We start from the raw sequence: 11233 nt of genomic DNA, 5'->3' as shown, positions 1-11233 counted from the left end.
GGAGTCCTTTGGGATTTTTCATCCCTAGCTGCCATCAGACTGCCCTGAAGTATGACCAATATAAGAAATGTCCAAACAAGCCTCCAGCTAACCTAGAAAATTTTGAGAAATGAGAAATTATTTCTGTTTTAAACCACTAAGTTTTGGGGGTGGTATATCAAACATCAGTAGGTAGCTGAAACACGGGTTAATGAATCTGAAGCCTGTGTCTGGTGCCTAGTACATGCTAGGCTCCTACTTCTTTCTCAAACAAGTATTACTTAATTCTCTCACCAGTCTTGTGAGGTCATAATGATCATTCCAGTTGTACAGGTCAGACAGAGCTGTAAAGAACCTCAAGCATGAAGTGATATATGTGTCCAGACATACAGTGATTCTCTCCTTGGGAAAGTCAAGTGGGGTCTAAGGTTTATAAGCAATCAGCTTCTTTGTTCTTCCAATGTGAAGCACAAATCCTACCACTTCCTGGTTTCTATGATACACAAGAGTTAAGAGTGGCATATCCAAAAGTTACTTGCAGTTGTATCTGACTTCAAGTCAAGTGTGCTATGCATTGGCACAGACCTGCCTCCTAAGACATTTTCATCATCTACATCAGTGATATTCAACTTTTTGGAGGTCATGGATGTCAGGCATACTTGAGACAAGGAAATGCCAAGGCCAAGTCCTAGCTGATTTGTCTGGTAAAGATACTTTGAGTCACTTTTAGATTCTGCTTGTTGCATACATAGAGAGCAAGGGAAAGAAGACCCAAACATGTCAGCTCCCGTGAGCCTGTCCTAGCATCAAAAAGGACAACAATGGAAAAGGGGCCATGGCACAAGATTGCAACTTGAGTTGGGAGATGCCACATTACTGAGGAGCCAATTCTATATAGCAGCTGAGTAGAGCAGATAGCCCCATACTTCCAGAGAACCCAGGAGACCTTAGGAAAGCAAGTAGAAAATGGCCTCAGAGCAGCCTCTCACAGGTTTCCCCTCTTCTTGTGTCACAGTAGGGTCACAAAGCATGCTACCAACACTTGGATAAGCTATTGTTCAAGCCTTTGTCTGTATGGCTGTGCAGATCCACAAAACTCACTCAGATGCCATGGCAGGGCCATTCCCCTACAATCAACATGTTTTATTTTAATGACTACTAAGAATCCATTAAAAATAAAACTTACATACATTTGAAAATTGAAATTGAATATTTGAAAATTTTGCCTTTAGCCTCAAGGACTCACGAGTCTCCCTGAAGCCTTTAGGGATCCCATGCTTCTCGGGTTAAAAAGTCTGTTCTAACATAAATTGCTTGATCTAAAACCAATGACAGGCTGGGTATGGTGGTGCACCAGTAATCCCAGCAGCTCTGGAGGCTGAGGCAGGAGGATCCCAAGTTCAAGGCCAGCCTCAGCAATTTAATGAGGCACTAAGTAACTTAGTGAGATCCTGTCTCAAAATAAAAAATAAAAAGGGGTCTGGATGTGGCTCAGTGATTAAATACTCTTGGGTTCAATTCCTAGTACCAAAGAAACAACAACAAAAAACCCCTGACAGTACTGCTTGGATGGTTACAAGACAGCATTTCAGAAGAGACTTCAGAAGATAAAACAACAGGGAAGTTCAAGCATGTGAAATCACCTGCCTTGTGTTGGGTGGGACATGTCCTTTCAAGTTGTATTGTTCATTGCAGGTTGGGAAGTTAGAGCTAAGACAGTTTGAAAAACAGAAAACTCAAACCACAACAAAAACCCTTTGTCTTCCCCAACCCGATGCCACCTCCCAGCATAAACATGTCCTTATGGCATCAGCAAACATGGCCACACAACAAAATCTTTTTAAAATCCTTTATTTCCCAAAAAGTACCAAAAGAGAGTTACATTACACTTCCTTACACTTGTTTTTATAAAATTGATTTTCATTTTGAGTTACATAGGGGAACACAAAAATCTTGCAAATGTGTAGGCCCCCTAAAGATCCAGTGTGTTCTCTAATGTGAGGCTGGAATAGAACAGATCAGGGGCCAGCATGGGGTGGGAGACAGATGTTTTGGATAAAGAGATCAAGGGATGAAAGGATTTTCTCCCTCTTTAAAAAAAAAAAAAAAAAAAAAAAAAAAAAGGTTGTATGGAAGTGGAAAAAAGCCTGGATATTAAAAGCAGTTTTTTAATTCAATCACTACTCAGTTGATAGGTTTGAGGAAGCCATACTCTTGCCCTGGTTTTCTCACTTATAAAATTGGAATAATTTATGTCTGACAATATCAATTTGAGATTAAATTCAGTTGGATAGAACAGAAGCCCTAATAATAGCAGCTAAAATAATAGGGACTTTTTTTTTTTTTTTTTTCAAATAAACAACCTGAAGACAACTGCTCATTGAGCAACTCACAGATTCCTAAGTGGAGGTCTTTAGGTTTCTGTTAAGATTTTTCTGGTGAGAGAGTTGCTCTAGCTTCATCTGTAATGCTCAATCATAAGGCAAAGGGCAAGGAGCAGTTGAATCAGTCTCTCTTTAAAATCTTTTCTTTCCTGGAAGGATAACCTAATGAATTCTACCTACATCCTCATCATATGACTACCCCTGTGTCATGGAGCCTGGGACTTGGAGGTTTAAGCACACCCATAGCCGCTCTCAACAGAATCTAGTATAGGCCAGGAGATAACTGGAAAATTGATATGGTGTCAGCAAGAGGCAGCCTCAGAACTGGTTTTAAAATTGCAACAATGAGATTCTGTTGTTCAAAACACACTTATTAGGCATTTATCATTTGTAAAGAACCCAAAGCACTTTGAACTTTAAGGGAAGATGGTCCTATGAAGCATGAGTCACTGGAGCCTGAGGGCTGTCTCCTTGGAGTGATGGCAAGGATGTGACAGACACAGTAGGACATGACACCATCTGGTTCTAACATCCTGTCCTCCCCTCGATCTGCGAGTGTTCATTAGGTAGTGATGGAGCCTAGTCATAGGGCTGTGGAATAGACCCCTCCCTACCCCTATGACAACACCCACTGAGCCGTGAACCAAACCCACCCCTTCCAGATGCGATTCAGGCACCATCTCTTCTCTGTCCGATCCACGCCTCCTTCTGTGCTCCTGTATTCTAGGACATCCCACCGCGGCTCTCCCCACAGTTTGTTGAAAGGATCTGTTTGTCCCATTCCTCTCCCTACTCCCCCAAATGGCCCCTGAACTTGTGGAGGCAGAAATCCTGTCATCAATCTCTGTATTCCCAGCGACTGTTACAATGATTGGGCATAACTGCTCAGTAAATACTTGTCAAGTGGCTGAAAGAATAAATGAATGACGAGCCAATCAACAAATGAGATGGATGTGTGTTTGCCCAGCAATGAGGTATGTACTCCATTTAGAGGGACAAAAGCGGCGAGTGTTATAATTGGCAGATAATAGATTTAGCTTTAAGCCAAGAATACAAACTTTATGAATGTATACCCATCCATCAGTTATTGTCGTCCACACTCAGGAACAAACATAGAAGCCAAAGAGGCCAAGATATGATGTCACATGTCTATATTGTGTCTTGGAGGTTAGCATAATATATCCAGGAGTGCAGCAATGTCATAGATATTTAAATTGTATTATTCTTCCTTTTTCTGAGTATATTAAGCTGTCTATATATTCAAGAAGTTATGACCCCCTAGGTTAATAATAAGAAAATTGCTACCGGGGTATCATTTGATGGATGAATGAATCAGGGGCTTCCTTCCTTTTCTCAACTATGTTGCCTGGACCACAGGAACACTGGGCCAGTTTAACTTGTCAAAACTTAATGTATTAAGTTGGGCGTGGTGGCTCGTGCCTATAATCCCAGCAGCTCCAGAGGCTGAGGAAGGAGGACCCCAAGTTTGGGACCAGCCTCAGCTACTTAGCAAGGCCCTAAGCAACTTATCGAGACCCTGTCTTAAAATAATAAATACAAAGGGCTGGGGATGTGACTCAATGGCCCTGGGTTCAATCCCTAGCACCAAAACGACAACAACGAACTTGATATATACATACAGAGGAGGAACATGTTATAAATTACAGGTCCATGGATTTTAATAAGGTAAATACAGTACCAAGCCTATATAAAAAAAAAAAAAAAAAGGAATATTTTTAGCAGCCAAAAAGACCCTCTCTTCTCTCCTTCCAGACACTGTCCTCTCTCCAGGGTAACCATTATCCTAACTAATAACAACACAGTTTAGTTTTGCTTGTTTTGTATTTTACATTTATGGACTGATCCATAATGAACAGTTCTAGCCTCGCAAACTCCAGTGATCTTTGACTTCTGTTATTCATGCCACTTTATAGTCTCCTTCCACGCTGTTGGTCTGTGGGATCTACAGAACAGAACCTATGGATGGTAATTTACTTCCAAGGCTAGGTCATAAAAGCACTGAGTCTTCCTCCTTGTTCTCTCCTGATCACTTTTTCTGGGGGAAGCAAGATGCCATGTTATGAGGACACAGGCCGCTCATGGATAGAACCACATGGCAAGGAACGGCCTCCTGCCAATAGCCTTGTGAACGAGCATCTCAGAAAGGGACCCTCTGGTCCCAATCAAGCCTTCAGATGTCTGCAATGCCTGCCAACATCCTGCCCACACACTCTGAGAAAAATTAAAGCCAGAACTATCCATCTAAGTCACTCACAAATTCCTCACCCACAGAAACCATAAGATAATGAATGTCTAGTCACTATGTTTGGGGGTAATTTGTTGTGTATCAATAGGTAATTAATTCTGCTTTCTTTGTTTCTGATCTTGTTCTGTCTTTATACTTGTGGGATATATCCACATCCATAATGTCACAAGAGTTGTAGACTATCCTTTCTCACTGATGAGTGGAGTTTTATTCTATGACTATAACTTTTTAAATTTATTTTGTCTACTCTGATGGATACTTAGATTGTTTTTAGTTTGTGGCTGTTATGAATATCCCTATACATGTGTTTCAGTGAAACTATTCACGTAACTGGATATTACTTAAGTGTGGAATTTCTGGGTCACAGCTAGGTATATGACTTAGTAGATACTGCTAGAGAATTTTCCAAAGTGATTTTGCTAATTTACATTTCCTGCAGCACACATAGAGTTCCAATTGCTCCACATCCTCACTAACACTTTCTGATGTCATCTCTTTAATTTCAACCATTTGGCAGGCCAATGTAACTCTGAAAGAAGAGATTCAAACAGGGAGTCACCTCTTTCCCTCACCCTTCATAATTCTCAAGGTTGCAATTACCCCACTTTCTCCCAAATCTCAGTTTTCTTGCAGGTTGTACCATTTGCCTTCACTATGGTCCAGGTTTAGCAATGTCAGTCTGCAAGCAGTTGTTTCTTCTGCTCTACCTCCCTGCAAACAAAGTTCTTTAACTCAGTGATACAGATCATTATATCCTGGGAGAAAGATGAACAGAAATGGAGATCAAGTTCAATTTAAAAACAGGTTGTCAGAGCTGGAAGGAAAAGGGAAAAGGGAAAAAAATTCTGAGATTAATAAATAATTGCCAATCCTGGAGCCTACACACTGGGCTTATTTAACATGCTCTTCCAGGCCCAGTCCTGGCAGGATTTAACCTTCGCATTCCTGAGTAGAAGCTGGTCTACTCAGGAATGGACTATCTCTATCAGCTCTGGGCTATCTTGTTTCCATTGTAATCTGACAAATGAGAGGTCATCACCTACATGTATTTATTTCATCAGTAACTATCGAGTGCTTGCTATGTGCAAAATTCTGGATGAAGGAAGGAGATGCAGTGGTGTCTTGGTAGTTTATATACAGGTAGAATGACAACAACACTTAGAGGTTGCAATATGCCAGTCAATCAAATTATCTGTCAGTGAATTATTTTGAGGAAGAGCATATTCACACTACTATAGTATAGAATGAGCTTGGAGGGTTCCCAAATATACTAGAAGGAATAATGATTTTGTAATTATAAAAAAAAATGCTAGTCTTGCTGAAACAGCATCAAATTGGCTATATAAATTGTAAATATATGCCATAGTTCTATTTGTTCTGTGCTTTTATAGGGAAAGGTACTATACCACCTTTATGTAATCTTTTCCCCACTTCTTACATTTTTTTAATTATGTGGAAGGATTTTGGGATTGTCTGTTAGGTGACCCAATTTGGACTAGAATAGTTAGTGGATATTTAATAGCACTACACAGAGAATCCATATTTCTACAGAATAGAAGATCCTTCCCAACTTAGAATCAATTGAAAGCTGCAGTAGTCTTCCCAACAAAAGGAGTAGATATAAAATTCTCCCAATGGTGGCCATAACTCAGAGGACGCCACCAGAAAGAGAAAGCTGCGAGGTTGCATTGTTAGCAAAGCTATTGCCAAATTGAAGGGCATGACTCTCCACACTACTATGGTGGATAGAATTCTGTTACCTAAATATTTTAGAACTATGAATAGCTTCCAATGCACACACAAATGTAGACTTCTTTACAATTTTCAGGAGGAAGCTCTAAGACTGCAAGTGAGTGGCTGACAAAGAATAGCAAAAGATGTAAAGAACTTGGATGACTGGCTATGTCTGGGAAAGAAATACAATTCAGCTAAATCACACAAAGAGTATAGGAAATAGTTGTTTCTCCAGGCTTGCGTTATCTGAACAGTGAATTATATACAGGATTCATTAGGAAAAGATGTTAACACCTCTTGGACCTTCAGAAAACAATCCTTACATAGTCAGGATGGCATGAGTGCTATTTATTGGTTGTGTTTATTTTCTGTTGCTATGTAACAAATTACCTCAATCTTAATGGCTTAAAACAATGCCCACCTATGAGTTCAGAGTCTGTATGTCAGAGCTCAGGCATAGCGTGACTAGATTTCCTACTTAGCATTTTAGAAGACTAAAATTCAGATGTTTACTGTGATGTGTTCCCTTCTGGAAGTTCTGTGGAAGAATCTTTTCCAGGTTCATTCTTACTGTCAGATGATTCAATTCCTCGACGGTTATAGGGCTGGGGTTCCTGTTTGCTTATTATCTGTCAGCTGCCCTCAGCAACTAAAGAGCTCCTGCATTCCTTGCAACATGGTCTTCTCCATCTTTAAAGCTAGCAATGACATGTTGAGTCCTTTTTGTTCTTTGAATCTGTCTGACTTCCCTGTCTCTGACCTCAAGACTCAGATATAAAGCTCCTGTGATTAAATCACTCCTGCCCAGATTATCTTCTTATAAGGGCAACAGATTTGTGACTTTAATTACATTTGCAAAATATCTTCACTGCAACACTGAAGTTTGAAAGTATTTGTATACCAGGGCAAGCAACTGTGTGTGTGTGTGTGTGTGTGTGTGTGTGTGTGTGTGTGAATAATCTTAGAATTTTCCAACAACACTGGCTTTCAATTTTAGAATCTACCTTAGATTCTAGGCCAGTAGCTTTCACCAGGATGAGGAGTGATTTTGATCCCTTTACCCAGAGAATATTTGGCAATATCTGGAGATATTTTCGGATGCCATCTAGTAAGTAGAGGCCAGATGTACTGCTAATTTATCTACAGTATATAAGAGAATTCCCACAACAATTATCCAGCCAAGATATCAATAGTTCCAGGATTGGGAAACACTGCTTTAAACAAAGCAGGAAAGCCTTTATTATTATAGTACAATTAGTTGCCAACCTCAGCCACGTAAAGGTACAAGTAGAGCTGATGCAGTACAAGGTGAAATGTGCGAGGATTGCAAGAAAAGGAAAGGAGAATAGGATATAAGCTACACCTTACACAAAGAGGCAATGGACTAATGAATGGAAGGAAGATAAAATATTCAGAGTTACAAATAATAATCATTAAGCTATCAAGCACTAAGATGAGGAGGAAGAGGGGAAGGGAAGCATGGAGTAATAAGTAGGCAATAAATATTGCCCAACCTTGATAAATAAATGATACTCTCAGCATTTCATCTGAAATGATGGAGCCAACCATCAAACAAACTAAAACTTTTAAAAGGGTTAAAACAAGTTGCCTCAAAATATCAATTCTAGGAATAGGAACGATAGAGTGGAAATATGTTATTTTTTTGTTACAAATTTTGCTATCCCTTTGATTTTTTTTCATGACACACCTGATAAAAATGTAATTAATGATAAACATGTAATTTTAATACAGTGTAATAAGAATGCAATTCTAAAAAAGAAAACTTGAGTGTTAACCTGGGTCATTTAATCGTAATACAGTAATTCAGGATAGTAACAGAATTTACTCAGCACAATAATAATATACAATGCAGTAACAGTGACACAATAATGTTTTAGTAAGCATATATGTTAACCTGTAAGTTGGAATTTTTAAAATTCTAGTCTCTTGTGCACAGTCCTCAGACAAAGGTTCAGTCATTTGCAACATAAAATCAGCATATTTTCCGTTGCTGTAACAAATACTGGAGATAAATCAACTTAAAAGGAGGAAAGGTTTACTTTGGCCTGATTTGGGAAGTTTCCAGTCCATGCTCAGTTGGTCTATTGCTTTGTGCCTGTGATAAGGCAGCACAGCACAGTGTGTGATGGAGAAGGCTGTTTTCCTCTTGGTGGTAGGGAAGCAAAGAAAAGGAGGAAGGGACAGGAGTTCCAATATCTCCTTCAAGGTCACATCCCCAGTGACTTAATATCCTTCCACTAGGACCCGCCCACTGAAGGTTTCATCACTCTCAATAGCAGGTTGGAGACAAAGACCTCAACATATGGCTTTTTGAGGACACTTATCGAAACCATAGCAATCTGTTTTTTAAATATATCCCATAACTAAGTATGGTGGTGCACACCTGTGATCCCGGATACTTGGGAGGCTGAGGAAGGAGGATCACAAGTTTACATCCAGCCTGGGCAACTTAGCAAGACTTGTCTCAAAATAAAATAAAATAAACAAAAAGTTGGGGATATAGCTGAGTGGTAGAGCACTTGCCTACCATGTGTGAGATTCTGGATTCAATTTCCAGTATTGAAAGAATTATCTATCTATTTATCTACCTACTTACCTACCTACCTATTTATCTAATCATATAAACTACTGTTATTTATGGATACCCCTACATTGTGTAGACTTATAGATCTGGACTAGAAATCAAGACCAAATGAAAATAACTTAAATTGTTGGTTGAAAAGATTAGACACCAATTTTTTCTCTTTTCCTTAATGTTGGTTATTGTGATTAATTTAAAACTGGTGACTTAAGTTACTCTTTGTAACTTTGTGGCGGTGACTTAGAGCAAACCAGCCAGATGGGAAGAAAAATCAATCAGGCGCCTACAAACAATCAGCGGAGACTAACACCTGTCAATCATCAGGACCCCCTGGCCAATCCTGGAGTTCAGCCAGCTCCCTCCCCCCCAACTCCAGTGTGACAAGGGACTCTAAAGACACCTTTTCCAGTCCCAAGCCCTTCCCTTCCTGCAAGCTCCCACGGGGGTTTCTCCTCAGACCCTTCCCCTGTACTTAAGAGATATCTCAAATAAAGCCTCGTTTGGTGGCTTTTTTAAATCTGCCTCCTTGAGAGAAGGGAAATTGCATGTAAATGGAAGGAGACCCTCAGGAGTATACAAAATTACATACAAGAGGAAGTGAGGGGAAAGGGGGAAAAATATAAGGGGGAGAAATGAATTACAGTAGAGGGGGTAGAGAGAGAAGAGGGGAGGGGAGGGGGGAGGGGGGAGGGGGGATAGCAGAGGATAGGAAAGGCAGCAGAATACAACAGACACCAGAATGGCAATATGTAAATCAATGGTTGTGCAACTGATGTGATTCTGCAATCTGTATACGGGGTAAAAATGGGAGTTCATATTCCACTTGAATCAAAGTGTGAAATATGATATATCAAGAACTATGTAATGTTTTGAACAACCAACAATAAAAATTAATTTAAAAAAAAATTTAAAAAAATTTTTTTTAAAAAATAAATAAATAAATCTGCCTCCTTTGGTTGCTGCCTGCAGCGATCTTACCTCTTATATTATTACATTTTGTTAAATTTTTAAAATTTAATATTGATTTCCTCAGCTTTTAGACTCTGAAATTATGACATTGGTTGATAGTAATACAAGATTAAAAAGGAACAGGAAGCACTGTTTTCCTCAGGATCACCGACATTATTATTTTAGCATGTCAAAAGCATGATGGGGTTGAGAGCAAGGTTGCTGTAATAACACTGCCCCGGGCCAGTCAGTAGGGAGGCCCAGGACACCCAGGACACAAGATGCAGCTCCAGCTCGCTAATGGCTGTTTGTGACAACTGGGCTATAAGTATATTCCCTGCCAAAAAAGGAGTGGCACAATGGGAATCAACTCACAAGGTGATGGAAAAGTGAGTGAGGAGGGGGGTGTAAAAATCACTGCACAGGAGAAAACTCTGGACTCCTAAGAGTGGAGTACTGGAGAGTCAAGCAGACTTCCTGCCCCCCAGCATCAGAATTTATCAATCCAAATGGCAATAGCTACTCAAACTGGCATTTTAAAGTACTCTTCAGGCCTGGGGTGTAACTCAGTGGAGGGCATTTGTGTAGTATGCCCTGGGTTTGATCTCCAGACTCTCTCTCTCTCTTACATACACACACACACACACACACACACACACACAAATAAAAGTAAAATAAAGTACTATTCAGAATATACTTTTCTATTTAGAAAACAAACTCCAATGTTTATAAAGTCTAAATGACATAATAAGTACAGAAATTCGCATAGGAAACTTATACCAAAAATTATAAATCCAAACCTGATCTTAAGGAAGCAACCCAGAACATGAAACAGAGGCTGGCCTAGAGTCTTTTTTAAAAGTTCATACAATCCAGGTGTGGTGGCACACACCTGTAATCCCAGCAGAGGTTGAGGCAAGAGGTCACAAGTTTGGGGTCAGCCTCAGCAATTTAGTGAGACCCTGTCTCAAAATAAAATAAAAAGGGCTGAGGATGTAGCTCAGAGATGGAGCACTCCTGGGTTCAATACTCAGTACCAAAAAAAAAAATAAAAAAAAAAAATCTATGCCATGAAGAAATAAAGGGGGACAAAAAAGAGGGATTTCCTTAGATTGAAAGACAATAATAATAATGATAATAATAATAATAATAACAACAACAATTAATTGCAGTATGTGAAACTTTTAAAGCTTAATTGATTCCTGAATTTAAAAAAAAACTACATTAAATGATCAGGGGAAATTTGAATATGGAATATATTTATATATATACATATATATGCATATATATGTATATATATTCATGTGCATATATATTCAT

The sequence above is a fragment of the Callospermophilus lateralis genome, chromosome 5 (genome assembly GCF_048772815.1).
Source record: "Callospermophilus lateralis isolate mCalLat2 chromosome 5, mCalLat2.hap1, whole genome shotgun sequence".
NCBI lineage: Eukaryota > Metazoa > Chordata > Mammalia > Rodentia > Sciuridae > Callospermophilus > Callospermophilus lateralis.
The sequence above is the reverse complement of the archived record's forward strand: the minus strand, read 5'-3'. Positions refer to the sequence as shown.